This window comes from Rhinoraja longicauda, chromosome 15 (assembly GCF_053455715.1).
Source record: "Rhinoraja longicauda isolate Sanriku21f chromosome 15, sRhiLon1.1, whole genome shotgun sequence".
Classification (NCBI taxonomy): Eukaryota; Metazoa; Chordata; class Chondrichthyes; order Rajiformes; family Arhynchobatidae; genus Rhinoraja; species Rhinoraja longicauda.
Genome location: NC_135967.1, coordinates 49,792,774 through 49,806,837, shown reverse-complemented (window position 1 = coordinate 49,806,837; position 14,064 = coordinate 49,792,774). Strand labels below are relative to the sequence as shown.

General features: G+C 46.7%; 1 pseudogene across 1 annotated transcript in view; it reads right to left on the bottom strand.

Annotated features, from left to right (window-relative positions):
- LOC144600728 (interferon-inducible GTPase 5-like) overlaps window positions 1–13,163 on the bottom strand; it is an 85,542-nt pseudogene extending 72,379 nt beyond the window's left edge. The window contains exons 1-5 of the transcript XR_013548177.1: window positions 13,081–13,163; window positions 10,213–10,313; window positions 9,616–9,751; window positions 7,306–8,019; window positions 1,316–1,337 (exon numbers count right to left, since the gene is read on the bottom strand). The product of XR_013548177.1 is annotated as an interferon-inducible GTPase 5-like (transcript). The remainder of the gene's footprint in view (window positions 1–1,315; window positions 1,338–7,305; window positions 8,020–9,615; window positions 9,752–10,212; window positions 10,314–13,080) is intronic.
- Between the last annotated feature and the right edge of the window lie 901 nt (window positions 13,164–14,064).

Below are 14,064 nucleotides of genomic sequence, written 5' to 3'. Positions count from 1 at the left end.
TCAATTACAAGGATGTCCTTCCTCACATTAGGAGACCAAAACTGTACACAATACTCCAGGTGTGGTCTTACCAGGGCCCTATACAACTGCAGAAGAACCTCTTTACTCCTATACTGAAATCCTCTCATTATGAAGGCCAACATGCCATTAGCTTTCTTCACTACCTGCTGTACCTGCACGCCAACTAGGAAAGTGCAGGAAAGAACTGCAGATGCTGGTTTAAATCGAAGATAGAAACTAAATGCTGGAGTAATGCAGCGGGACAGGCAGCATCTCTGGAGAAAAGGAATGGGTGATGTTTCGTGTCGAGACACTTCTTCAGACTGATGTCAGGGGAGGGGGCGGGACAGAGATAGAATGTAGTCGGAGACAGTAAGATTGGTGGGAGAACTGGGAAGGGGAGGGGATGGAGAGAGAGGGTCTCGACCCGAAACGTCACCCATTCCTTCTCTCCCGAGATTCTGCCTGACCTGCTGAGTTACTCCAGCATTTTGTGAATAGAGGGAAAACAAAGGACGTCAATGTTCATACCGCTGGGGTGTAAGCTGCCCAAGCAAAATATAAGGTGCTGTTCCTCCAATTTATGCTGGGCCTCACTATGGCACTGGAGGAGGCCCAGAACAGAAAGGTTAGATTGGGAATGGGAGGGGGAGTTAGTGCTGAGCCACCAGGAGATCAGGTAGGTTAATGTGGACCGAGCGGAGGTGTCCAGAGAAATGATCCCCAAGCCTGCGCTTGGTCTCGCCGATGTACAGAAGTTGACACCTGGAACTACGGATACAGTAGATGAGGTTGGAGGAGGTGTAAGGGAACCTCTGCCTCACCTGAAAAGTCTGTCGGGGTCCTTGGATGGTGTCGATGGGGGAGGTAAGGGGACAGGTGTTGCATCTCCTGCGGTTGCAGGGGAAAGTACCTGGGGAGGGTGTAATTTGGGTGGGAAGGGACGAGTTGACCAGGGAGTTGCGGAGGGAACGGTCTCTGCAGAAAGCAGAAAGGGGTGGAGATGGGAGGATGTGGCTAGTAGTGGGATCCCATTGGTGGTGGCGAAAGTGTTGGAGGATTATATGCTGTACACTGCAGCGCTATGAACATTGACTTCTCTAACTTCAAATAGCCGTTGCTTTCCCTCTCTCCCCATCCCCTTCCCCTTCCCGGTTCTCCCACCAGTCTTACGGTCTTCAACTACATTCTATCTCTGTTCCCAGACATGAAGAAGTCCGAAGAAGGGTCTCAACCTGAAACGTCACAGCATAGGAGCACCGCAAGGCTGCGTACTCTCCCCTCTCTTTTACTCTCTCTACACCAACGACTGCACCTCCACAGACTCCTCTGTCAAGCTCCTCAAGTTTGCGGATGATACAACCCTGATTGGACTGATCCAGGATGGGGAGCAATCGGCCTGAAGACAGGAAGTGACACAGCTGGTGTCCTGGTGCCATCGCAACAACCTGGAGCTCAATGCTGTGAAGACAGTGGAACTGATTGTAGACTTTCGAAGAGCTCCCCCTCCCATCCCCCCACTCACCATCAACAACACCACAGTCACATCTGTGGAGTCATTAAAGTTCCTTGGAACCATCATCTCCAGCGACCTTAAATGGGGGGCCACCATCGACTCCACAGTCAAAAAGGCCCAACAGAGGATGTACTTCCTGCGTCAGCTGAAGAAGCACAATCTGCCACAGGCAATGATGGTCCAATTCTATACTGCTATCATTGAGTCCATCCTCACCTTCTCCATCATGGTCTGGTTTGGCTCAGCCACCAAGCACGACATCCGTAGGCTGCAATGGAACTTTCGTACAGCTGAGAAGGTTGTTGGCTGGAACCTTCCCCCCCATTGACGAACTGTACACTGCAAGGGCCAGGAAGCGAGCGGGCAAGATCATCTCTGACCCCTCTCACCCTGGCCACAAACTCTTTGAAGCACTTCCCTCTGGAAGGCGACTCCGGACTGTCAAAGCAGCCACAGCCAGATATAAAAACAGCTTTTTTCCACGAGTGATAGTTCTACTCAATAACCAAAGTCTGTAGTCTCTTTTTTGCTCTGGTTTATTTTCACCCACATGTTTAGACCGTGATGTTGCATCCTTATTGTTTTGATGTGTTTTTGTTTTATTCTTAATTGTTAACTGTATGTTTGTGTTGTCATTTGTGAGCAGAGCACCTAGGCACATTCCTTGTATGTGCACATACTTGGCCAATAAACTTTAACTTATTCACTTATTTTTCCTTCTCTCCGGAGATGCTGCCTGTCCCACTGAGTTACTCCAGGATTTTGTGTCTATTGTAGAAAAAAATAGGTGCAGGAGTAGGCCATTTGGTTCTTCGAGCCTGCACCGTCATTCAATATGATCATGGCTGCTCATCTAAAATTAGTATCCCATTCCTGCTTTTTCCTCATATCCCTTGATTCCTTTAGCCCTCAGAGCTAAATCTAACTCTCTCTTGAAAACATCCAGTGAATTGGCCTCCACTGCCTTCTGTGGCAGAGAATTCCACAGATTCACAACTCAATGGGTGAAAAAGATTTTCCTCATCTCAGTCCTAAATGGCCTACCCCTTATTCTTAAACGGTGACCCCTGGTTCTGGACTCCCCAACATCAGGAACATTTTTTCCTGCATTTAGCCTGTCCAATCCTTTAAGGATTTTATATGTTTCAATAAGATCCCCTTTCATCCTTCTAGTGAATACAAGCCCAGTCGCTCCATTCTTCCATCATATGCCAATCCCGCCATCCCGGGAATTAACCTGGTGAACTTAAGCTGCACTCCCTCAATAGCAATAATATCCTTCCTCAAATTAAGAGACCAAAATTGCACACAATACTCCAGGTGCGGTCTCACCAGGGCCGTGTACAACTGCAACAGGAACTCCTTGCTCCTAAACTCAAATCCTCTCGCAATGAAGGCCAACATGCCATTAGGTTTCTTCACTGCCTGCTGTACCTGCATGCTTACTTTCAGTGAATGATGTACAAGCACACCCAGGTCTCGTTGTACCTCCCCTTTTCCTAATCTGACACCATTCAGATAATAATCTGTCTTCTTGTTCTTGACACCAACGTGGATAACCTCACATTTATCCACATTATACTGCATCTGCCATGCTTCTACCCACTTACCCAACCTATCCAAGTCACCCTACAGCCTCATAAGGAATCATCATAAGGAATTGGTGAGATCGCGTTGGGAGAACTGACTATATATCTGTTTAGGTAAGAACTGTAGATGCTGGTTTATGCCGAAGATGGACACAAATGCTGGAGTAACTCAGCGGGTCAGGCAGCATCTCTGGCGAAAAGGAATAGGTGACGTTTCTGGTCGGAATCTTTCTTCATATTGGTCTCCTAATTTTGGATTAATAGGATATAATAATTTGAACATGAATTAATATGTTGGAAGCAGCACAAATAAATTTTGAAGGGTCTCGACGCGAAACGTCATCCATTGCTTCTCTCCAGAAGTCTGTCCCGCTGAGTTACTCCAGCTCTTTGTGTCTATCTTCGGTTTAAACCAACATCTGCAGTTCCTTCTTACAAAGTTGACTGGTCTAACAGCTAGAGGCAGGGGTGCAGTGCTGCCGGAGCTGACCAGAGCGCCGCTCCGGCACCTTTGTAAAAAAAAAAAGCCAAAATAAACAGCGGGGAATTTTAACTAGCGGGGAACTTAACAGCGGCCGCTCCGGCGCCAGTGACAGCTCCGGCACCTAATGAATTAGCTCAGCAACACTGCCCAGAGGTGGAGGTTATTTCTTGCGGTAAGGCCGCACGAGGTAAACTTGCAACCTTAGAGCAATGGTAGGCGACATGGGAGCAGAATAGGCCGCAAATTGACTCGAAAGTCATGTCAAGGATTAATTTACTCGTGTTGTTTGTAGTCGCACATAAACAGTGATTGTGGAGTAATATTTTGTTGAGGAAGTGGTGTAATACCTCCCCCTTGTGGCTGCAGGAGTAAACTACTGCTGCTGCCAGCAGAATCCCGCCATTGTGGGTCAGTCCTGCGATCAGCTCCCCGGCAAAAGTGCTGTGTTTATAAACTTGTTGTGGTGCTGCTGCAAGTTAAGAATGTCATTAATCCGCTTCGGGACATATGCCAATAAAACACGGACTCTTAAGCATCAGGAATTTTTTTCCGCATTTAATAATGAAAGGTGTTAAAACACCTTCCTCCCACTGTAATTGGCCTTTGCAATATGTTTTTTTCCTCGGAAGTTCATATCTAGTTTAGTTTAGTTTAATTTAGTGTCTCGTGTACCGAAGTACAGTGAAATGTTTTTGTTGTGTGCTAACCAGTCAGCAGAAAGACAATATATGTTTACAATCGAGCCATTTATAGTGTACATGATAAGGGATAAGGGTCCATTTCCTGTAAGTGAATAGACACGTCATCTATCTTCAACTTCGTTCCTGCAATAGCCTTACTGGGCAACCAACCGGTTTTTGGTTTGGGTTGTTGTCAGTGATTTTTAGGGAAAATTGCGAAATCCAAGATAAATTTGTTGACTCGAATGATCAGAGCACTTTCTCTTGCCATAGAAACGGATTGGTCTGCTATTTCTAACAGCAGGCTTTCATTTCAGTTTTTTTCGCAATCACTGTGTTTAGTTCACTTTTTAATCCACATGGTAAGACAAAGAATTTGTGAAATTAATAACTCATCCCCAATATACAATCTAATTCATCCATTTTCTCCCAAAATGTTTCTGTGGAAGGACTACCACACAAATTCAATGTCAACAAATAAGTGTTTTTGGTGCCTTCATAGTACCTCACTGTCACGAAATAACTTATGTTCCAAACTGAGACTGTATCTAGTTAGATTGAGGAATGCCTGGACATGGTATAAACAGGCTGGAATCAGACGGTATATAAGAAAGCAAGTGTTTTCAATCAATTGTCAAGGGTGACCTTTGATTGTGAATGCGGGGAGTTTTGTTAGGGGAAGTTTTGGCGATATTTCAAATGACCCATCACCTGTACAAACGGGATAACTTTGCCCCCCATCAATCACAAGATGAGTTGCGCTCAAAATCAAAATGAAAGAGAACAGCATGAGTTGAATTTGCATTTTAGATATCTAGGTTAATGCCATATTTCTAATCTCAACTTCTGAAAAGCATTGCTCTCCCTTTTTTTTGTCTCAGCTGTTTACATCTGTAGGAATTACAGAGAATAAGCAATGGAAAATCAGGTACGTTTTGACAGCAGGACACACAGAAAGTCCTGCTCTAAAGTAAATATTAGTGTTTTGCACTTTTTAACAGAATTAAAAACAAAGGGGTTCAGGTTTCCCAACATGGAGCTGAGTCAATTTGTTCATAACCATTAAAGAATGTTTGAATTTAAGCATCATTATAAATTAGGAAGACCTATGGGATCCCATAAGAGGGGTGACAGGAATCGACGATTAATGTGAGAATTTCTTGTTTGAACTATCCATGGAATGGCTTAGGATTGGATTGAACTCTTGCATGCATCTCTATCAGGGTCTCTGCAGGAGCGGCGGTTTTAGGGTCTTCTGGTGAAAATAATTTCATTACCTTGGTACTTGTGACAATGAAAGAATCACTGAACCATTGAAGAACACCCAGCTGTTAATAACAATTGATGTATGGAATTGCCCGACATGGCCTGTGCACTTTACAAACGGACAATGATCAATAACGCTTTCCCTGTGGCGGATGCAATTGACCCTACCGTAAGTTTTGTTTATTGTTCGTGTACACAGGTCCAGTGTAAAGCTTTTTTGGTGCGAGCTGTCCAGTCAGTGCAAAGATTATGCATAATTACAATCAAATGGTTCACAGTGCAAAGATACAGGATAAAGAGAATAAAGACAAGTGCGCGTTAAAGTCCAGTAAAGTCCAATGGTTCAATTGCCTGTTATCAGCTGGGAAGACTTTGTCCCTGATTCTGGAGGTGTGCATTTTTACACTTCTGTGCCTCTTGCTTGATGGGAGAGGGGAGAAGAGGGAGTGTCCGGGATGAGACTCGTTCTTGATTATCTTGGTGGTCTTGCCGAGGCAGCGTGAGGTGAAGATGGAGTTAATAGAAGGGAGTAGGAAAAAAAACTGCCAATGCTGGTAAAATCGAAGGTAGACACAAAATGTTTTCTTCAGGGTTCCTGAAGAAAGGTCTCAACCTGAAACGTCACCCATTCCTTCTCTCCAGAGATTCTGCCTGACCCACTGAGTTACTCCGGCGTTTTGTGTCTACCTTCATGGAAGGGAGGTTGGCTCGAGTGATGGTTTGGGCTGTGTCCACAACTCTCTGCAATTCCTTCCAGTCTTGGACAGAGCTGTTCCCAAATCACGCTGTGATGCGTCTCGATAAAATGCTATCTACGATGCATCTCTATAAATTGATGAGAGTTGTTGGGGACATATCGAGCTTCCTAAGCCTTCTGCACGCAGACAAACACTTCCACCAAATAGAAAGACCTGTCATTCTATTCCTCTCCTTGAGACTCGGGTTCACAACTTGACACTTGTTGAATGGTCTTTAACGTATTTGCAGTTGTAACGAGGGGAATACAAGCACCCGATTGCGCACGGTGATGTCTCACATGCAGCAACCCGCTGATCTGCCACAATGCTGGCGATTAGCAGATGAGATTTGATCAGGTCTCTGGGGATAACCCATCTGCTCTTCTTAAACAATAGACTCAAGAATACATTGCGTCCAATTGTGAGGTGCAGACATGATTCCAGACGTCTCATTTGACAGAGTGATACACCCTCAAGCACTGTGCCACCATTTCAAATAGTGAAATTTGAAAATTTCTAAATCCTCCTGGAATGTGGCAGTGAAATATGTAAAGAAAAGGCAACGACAAACAGAAAAATCATCAAGGAGAATCACGGCAGGATTTAGCGTTGGACCTGTTCTGACAATTGACTGCAACATGACATGAACTCTCTGGATCGATGTAAATGCAAAGCAGTTAATTAATGTCAAACGCTACGCTCACCACCCTCTCCGCGCTCTCCGTCAGTTCCTTCAGCGCATCTCTCAGGATCTCGAAGGTCATGAGAAACGATGAACCTGCTCCAAAAATGGAGCCGATGACTGGGACGAAGTCGAGAGCTACTTCCAGGGCTGAAACCGTCACAACAGCAGCTCCCCAACCTATCCTCGCAATTACATCTGGAGTTATTTCTCCCAGCAGATGAGGTTTCACTAGCTCTTTCACAGGTTTACCTGTTCTGTTGGCCAGTCGGTGACGAGAAGTATTATTGCTCCAATCAATATCCCAATGTCACAAGGGAGAGAGAGACCGGGGATCGGGATTGCTCCCACCCCTCCAGAGAGGCCCTTTTCCTTAAATCCGTTAAATCACCTTCAAGTGCTTCCATTAACCGATTGAAATCGTACCGATCCTGCTGAAAACTGGATATCAGGAACACCCTGGGATCAGGGATCCCGACCTTCCCCAACCTACGGACACAGTCACTCCGGATCTTTTCCAATTCATCTTCTTCATCAAATTCCTTCCGTTCCATCCGCACAGAATAAAGGTCAGCGTCAATCTTCGAGCGAACAAAATAGAACCTCTTCCCCAGCCGCTTAATCTCAATGGCAAGTTGTGCATCATTCTCCCTGAATCGACCAGCTGACACTATGATGAAGAAATCGTATTTTTCAAATTGCATTTCCTTTAGGTAGGAATCTGCGGTGAATCGTGTAGATCCGATCCCCGGGAGGTCCCAGTGGACATTGGGCAGATTGGGATGTGGGTATCCGGTTGGCTCCATTGTAGTTTCTGTGGTGCCAACTGCAGCCGCTCCCACATCTGTGCTACAAAGTCCTCTCATGGCGTTGATGAAGGTGGATTTTCCTGTACCTGTGTCCCCTGTCACGGCAATGTTCAGCTCAGTATTTTTCAACCCAGTCACATTCTTCTCTAGCAGAGGTTTAACCTTTTGCACACCACCCTTTTCAAATTCAGACGTCAGTTTGCTGAGCTCTTCCTGTGTGAAGAATGTAGGGGTCTCAGACTGAGCTGCCTGTTGACTGAAAGGAAACATGTTTGGTGATAGGTTCCAGGTGAAATAGCACCTATTTAGGATCACGGTATTAAGAGTCTTACTGTACACAGGCCCTTCGAACCAACACGCCCTTGCGAACCCAAATGACTCATCTAAGCCATTCCCATTTGCCCGCATTTAGCCCATGTTCATGTAAACCTTTGTAGGAAAATAACTGCAGATGCTGGTACAGATCGAAGGTATCACAAAATGCTGGAGTAACTCAGCGGGTCAGGCAGCATCTCTGGAGAGAAGGAATGGGTGATGTTTCATGTCGAGACCCTTCTCCAGTCTGAAGGACCTCTTGTACAACTGTAACCTAACATCCCGAGTGCTACACACAATTCTCTGATTGATGAAGGCCAAAGTACAGAAGCCTTCTTGACCACCTCATCTACCTGTGAACTGTGTATCTGTACTCCTGAATTCCTCTACTCCACAACACTCCCCAGGGCTCTACCACTCAGGGGGAAGGTCCTGCACTTGTTTGACTTCTCCAAATGCAATCTGGATGTCTACATTAACCTCCATTAGCCAATCAAGATCTTGCTGTTACATTTACTAACCGCCTTCATTGTCCCTGATGGCACATACTTCAGTGCACCTGCATATTTATTAAACATGCCTTGAACAATTTCATCCAAATCGTTAGTTGCAACCACAATCAGAATTCTGCCCAGCACTGATCCCTGAGGCAACTACTAGGCATTGGCCTCCAGTCCAAAAATCAACTATCCACCACCACCTCTGCTTCCTTCTATTAAGACAGTTCTACATCTCATTGGCTAGCTCTCCATAAATCCCATGCGATCTAACTTTCCAGAGCAGCCAACCACGGGGAACTTTATCAAAAGCCTCGCTAAACTACATTTGGACAAAAGGTGTAACCCAGCGTCTGCAGTTCCCTCCTACACTCTCCGTACAGACCTGTCTACAGCAGCAAGGCCGTACAGACCTGCCTACAGCAGCAAGGCTGTACAGACCTGTCTACAGCAGCAATGCCGTACAGACCTGCCTACAGCAGCAAGGCTGTACAGACCGGTCTACAGCAGCAAGACTGTACAGACCTGCCTACAGCAGCAAGGCCGTACAGACCGGTCTACAGCAGCAAGGCCGCACAGACCTGCCTACAGCAGCAAGGCCGTACAGACCTGCCTACAGCAGCAAGGCTGTACAGACCTGTCTACAGCAGCAAGGCCGTACAGACCTGTCTACAGCAGCAAGGCCGTACAGACCTGTCTACAGCAGCAAGGCCGCACAGACCTGCCTACAGCAGCAAGGCCGTACAGACCTGCCTACAGCAGCAAGGCTGCTTTCAGTCAAGTGTCAAGTGCACTTGTGTCCTTCCTCCCATTAGCACATGCTGAAAATAGAATAAATGCAAAGTAAAGTAAAGAGACTTGAGTTGCCGAATGACCAGCACTCTCCTGTAACAATGGGCAAGCTGAGCACTGGCCATGTCCTGTGATGGCAGATTGTGCTGAGGCAAGGATACACGGTGACAAGATGAAAAGGTGATAATCTGATAAGGAGACAAGTTACAGGGTGACAGGGTGACAAGGTGCGGCATGTCCGGACCTACCTGGAGCTGCCTCCTCCCATTTCTGATCTCTGTGTGTCGCTGCCGGCCTGTGTGATGATCCAGTGATCCTCGCGCTGTGCTGAGGTGAGGTCGGGGATCAGAACCCTTCTTCGTCCTTGGATGTGCGAGTCTTCTCCTTCAAGAGGAAAGTAGTGAGAGAGTGAGTGATGGTTTGTTCTGTACCAGAAATCCCTGAGGCTATTGGGAATATCACCCTTATTCGGGATGGGTTCAATCTACTAAAATATCTACTAGAAAATACACAAATGTGGGTGTCTTAGCGTGGCACAGTAACGCAGTGGTAGAGTTGCTGCCTTACAGCACCTGAGACCCAGGTTCGATCCCGAATATGGTGCTGTCTGTACGGAGTTTGTACGTTCACCCTGTGACTGCGTGGGTTTTCTCCGGGTGCTCCAGTTTCCTCCCACACTCGAAAGATGTGCAGGTGTGTAGGTTAATTGGCTTAGGTAAAATTGTATATTGTCCCTTGTGTGTAGGATAGTGTTAGTGTGCGGACGGGGTGATCGCTGGTCAGCACGGACTCGGTGGGCTGAACGTCCTGCTTCCGCGCTGTATCTCTGAAGTCTAAAATCTCACCTTGCCTTTTCGGCCGAATGCTGGAGCGTGTCGGGAGAGTTGAGCTTCCTCCACAGTGTTCCAGGAAGAAGGGCTCGTGGTGGCAGAAAGGACACGGTGACCTGGTAGTGAGCAGAAATGGGAGCAATTGGAGGTGTCTGTAGGCCATTGCTCACCAGTAGTCTGCTGATCTGTCAGCACTTTGAAGTGATGTGATTGACAACCTTGTACAGATAGCTGCTTCCACCTTCAGGCTGGGAGCTGTTCAAGATTCACCAACGTCTGTTTTCGGGCAGTTAGGGCTGGACATTATAGACCATCATTGCAAGCAAGTTGTGTAGGAAAATAACTGCAGATGCTGGTACAAATCAAAGGTATCACAAAATGCTGGAGTAACTCAGCGAATCAGGCAGCATCTATGGAGAGAAGGAATGGGTGACGTTTCAGGTTGAGACCGTTCTTCAGACTGAAGAAGGGTCTCGACCTGAAACATCACCCATTCCTTCTCTCCAGAGATGCTGCCTGACCCGCTGAGTTACTCCAGCATTTTGTGATACCTTCATCATTGCAAGCAAGACCCGCAGCCCGGAAATAAATTATAACACATTCTCAGCTGGTCTATTTGAATTGCACCGACAAGCGATACCTTGGAACAAGGGGAATGCATGGAGGGGTGGTGATTCTTTCAGTTATGAACCCATAGAGTCATACAGTGCAGAAACTGGCCCTTCGGCTCACTGCCTCCCTGCTGACCATCAGCTGCCCATCTGTAGAAATACTAGTTACCAGCATGTGGCGAGTAGTTTTCTGTGAATTTACACATTGTGAATACCCCTGCAGAACTCAATAAGACTGTTTGCCCTCTAAACATCTTAGTCTTCACATTAAACCATTTCACTTTGCTTTTACACTCTTCCTTGCGGGAGAACGTGTCTTACCATCATCGCTAATTAGTTAGTTTAATTTAGTTTATTGTCACATGTACAATGAAAAGCTTTTGTTGCGTGCTAACTAGTCTGTGAAAAGACAATAGACAATAGGTGCAGGAGTAGGCCATTCGGCCCTTCGAGCCAGCACCGCCATTCAATGTGATCATGGCTGATCATTCATAATCAATACCCCGTTCCTGCCTTCTCCCCATATCCCCTGATACATGATTACAATCGAGCTGTCCACAGTGTACAGATAAATAAATGATAAAGGGGATAAGGTGAATAACGTTCAGTGCAAGGTAAAGCCGGTAAAGTCCAATCAAAGATAGTCCATGGGTCACCAACGAGGTAGATAGTTGCTCAGCACTGCTCTCTGGTTGTGGTAGGATAGTTCAGTTGCCTGATAACAGCCGGGAAGAAACTGTCCCTGAATTTGGAGGTGTGCGTTCTCACATTCCTGTACCTCTTGCCCGATGGGAGAGGGGAGAAGAGGTGGTGACCGGGGTGAGACTGGTCCTTGATTATGCAGCTGGCCTTGCCGAGGCAGCGTGAAGTGGAGATGGGGTCAGTGGCTGTCGACGTCCCTGAAAGTTCTCCATAGTTTTATTTTTTAACTATTATTTAAAATACCATGCCTACAGCTATAATGCCAATAAAGACTCAGAGTGCTGGAGTAACCCAGTGGCTCAAAGGCCTGTGTTCCCTTGCGATGGTCTCGGGGGCAGCGGGCACTGCGTGCGACCGCCTGTGGGGTCCCGGGCCCGTGGACAAGTCTCAGAGAGGGGCAGGCAATGCACTCAGTCTCTTCGCCGCCCACAGGAGGCCGCGGGGCTGGAGTTTGTGCTGGTCTGGCTGTACTGGATGTTAAAGAGACTTGTGCAAACAGCGGACTGCTGACGTAGCAACAAACACCAGCGGCGACTTTCCAATGCTCTCTCTTGTTTTCTGATCCATTTGCAAAGAGTTCACTGCTTTGATTGCATCAACCGTGCCCCGCCCGCCTCTCTAAAGCCACTCCCCTTTCGAAAACAGGTTGTTTTCATGTATGAAAATAACTGCAGGTGCTGGTGCGAATCGAAAGTCTCGCAAAATGCTGGAGTAACTCAGCAGGTCAGGCAGCATCTAGGAGAGAGGGAATAGGTGACTTTTCGGGTCGAGACCCTTCACACCCGAGTCTGAAGAAGGGTCTCGACCCGAAACGCCACCCATTCCCTCTCTCCTCGATGCTGCCTGACCTGCTGAGTTACTCCAGCATTTTGTGATGCCAAAGGTTGTTTTCATGTAAGTTTCGATTTCCCCTCAACTCGAAACCGGACCGATCCTGGATTAGATAAGACTCGCGCGCTGGCGAAAACCGGGCAGAATTGACACAGATTGAAGTGCAGCCCATCGCCGGAGTTATCTCGGCATTTCACGCGTGGACCACGGGACTCGCAAGGCAAGGGTGTGGGGGTAAATCTGCGATTTGGGGAAACTGTATGGTATGTATGTATCGCCTCCGAGAATGTCGGGTGACGTTTTTTTGCACGGTACATGTATTGTATATATTTATTACTTGAATAAAATCTATTTTAAAACAAAAACGAGTTCTTAAGGGATACATTCTTCAGTCTGAAGAAGGGTCTCGACCCGAAACGTCACCCATTCCTTCTCTCCCGAGATGCTGCCTGACCTGCTGAGTTAGTCCAGCACTTTGTGAATAAATACCTTCGACTTGTAGCAGCATCTGCAGTTATCTTCTTATACTTCGCCGACCCCCAACCCCAGAGTAAATGCGGCCTTGCTCCGTCTAAAATTAGCAGACCCGACCCGAAACGTCACCCATTCCTTCTCTCCAGACATGCTGCCTGTCCCGCTGCGTTATTTCAGCTTTCGGTGTCGATCTTCCGTCTAAAATGACACCGCGCAGTCGAGCTGAGAACTCGGCTCAGTTTGTGGTTTCATTAGCTGTTCCTACCTGTACTGGTTCTTTGAAGGAGGACACTCCGTCAAGGAAAGATGAGGGTATGAGCACAAGAAACAGCTGGGTGTGTCCCGTGTCCTCCCTCTCCCTCACTCACTCACTCATTCACATACTCCCTCTACCTTTTATGTGATTGGACAGATTTACGCTCGTTATCCCATAAAAAAACAAAAAGTTTGTGTCGGCTCAGTTGTTGCCGGGTGAATGAATGAATGAATGAATTAATTAATGAATTAGTGAATGAATGAATAAGTTTATTGGCCAAGTACGTACAAGGAATGTGCCTTTGTGCTTCCGCTCGCAAGTAACAACAAGGACATACAGTAAACAGGGCTACAGTTTAAGAATAAGTGGTAGGCCATTTAGAACGGAGATGAGGAAAAACTTTTTCAGTCAGAGAGTTGTGAATCTGTGGAATTCTCTGCCTCAGAAGGCAGTGGAGGCCAATTCTCTGAATACATTCAAGAGAGAGCTAGATAGAGGTCTTAAGGATAACGGAGTCAGGGGGTATGGGGAGAAGGCAGGAACGGGGTACTGATTGAGAATGATCAGCCATGATCACATTGAATGGTGGTGCTGGCTCGAAGGGCCGAATGGCCTACTCCTGCACCTTTTGTCTATTGTCTATAAACAATTAGGAATAAAGCATAAAACATTAAGAATACTACATTACGGTTTAAACATGTGAGTGAAATAAACCAGACCAAAAGGGACGACAGACTTTTGGTTATTGAGTAGAACTGGTTATTGCTGGTGGAAAAAAAGCTGTTTTCATGTCTGGCTGTGGCTGCTTTGACAGTCCGGAGTCGCCTTCCAGAGGGAAGTGCTTCGAAGAGTTTGTGGCCAGGGTGAGAGGGGTCAGAGATGATCTTGCCCGCTCGCTTCCTGGCCCTTGCAATGTACAGTTCATCAATGGGGGTAAGGTTGCAGCCAACAACCTTCTCAGCTGATCGAACGATCCGTTGCAGCCTCCGGATG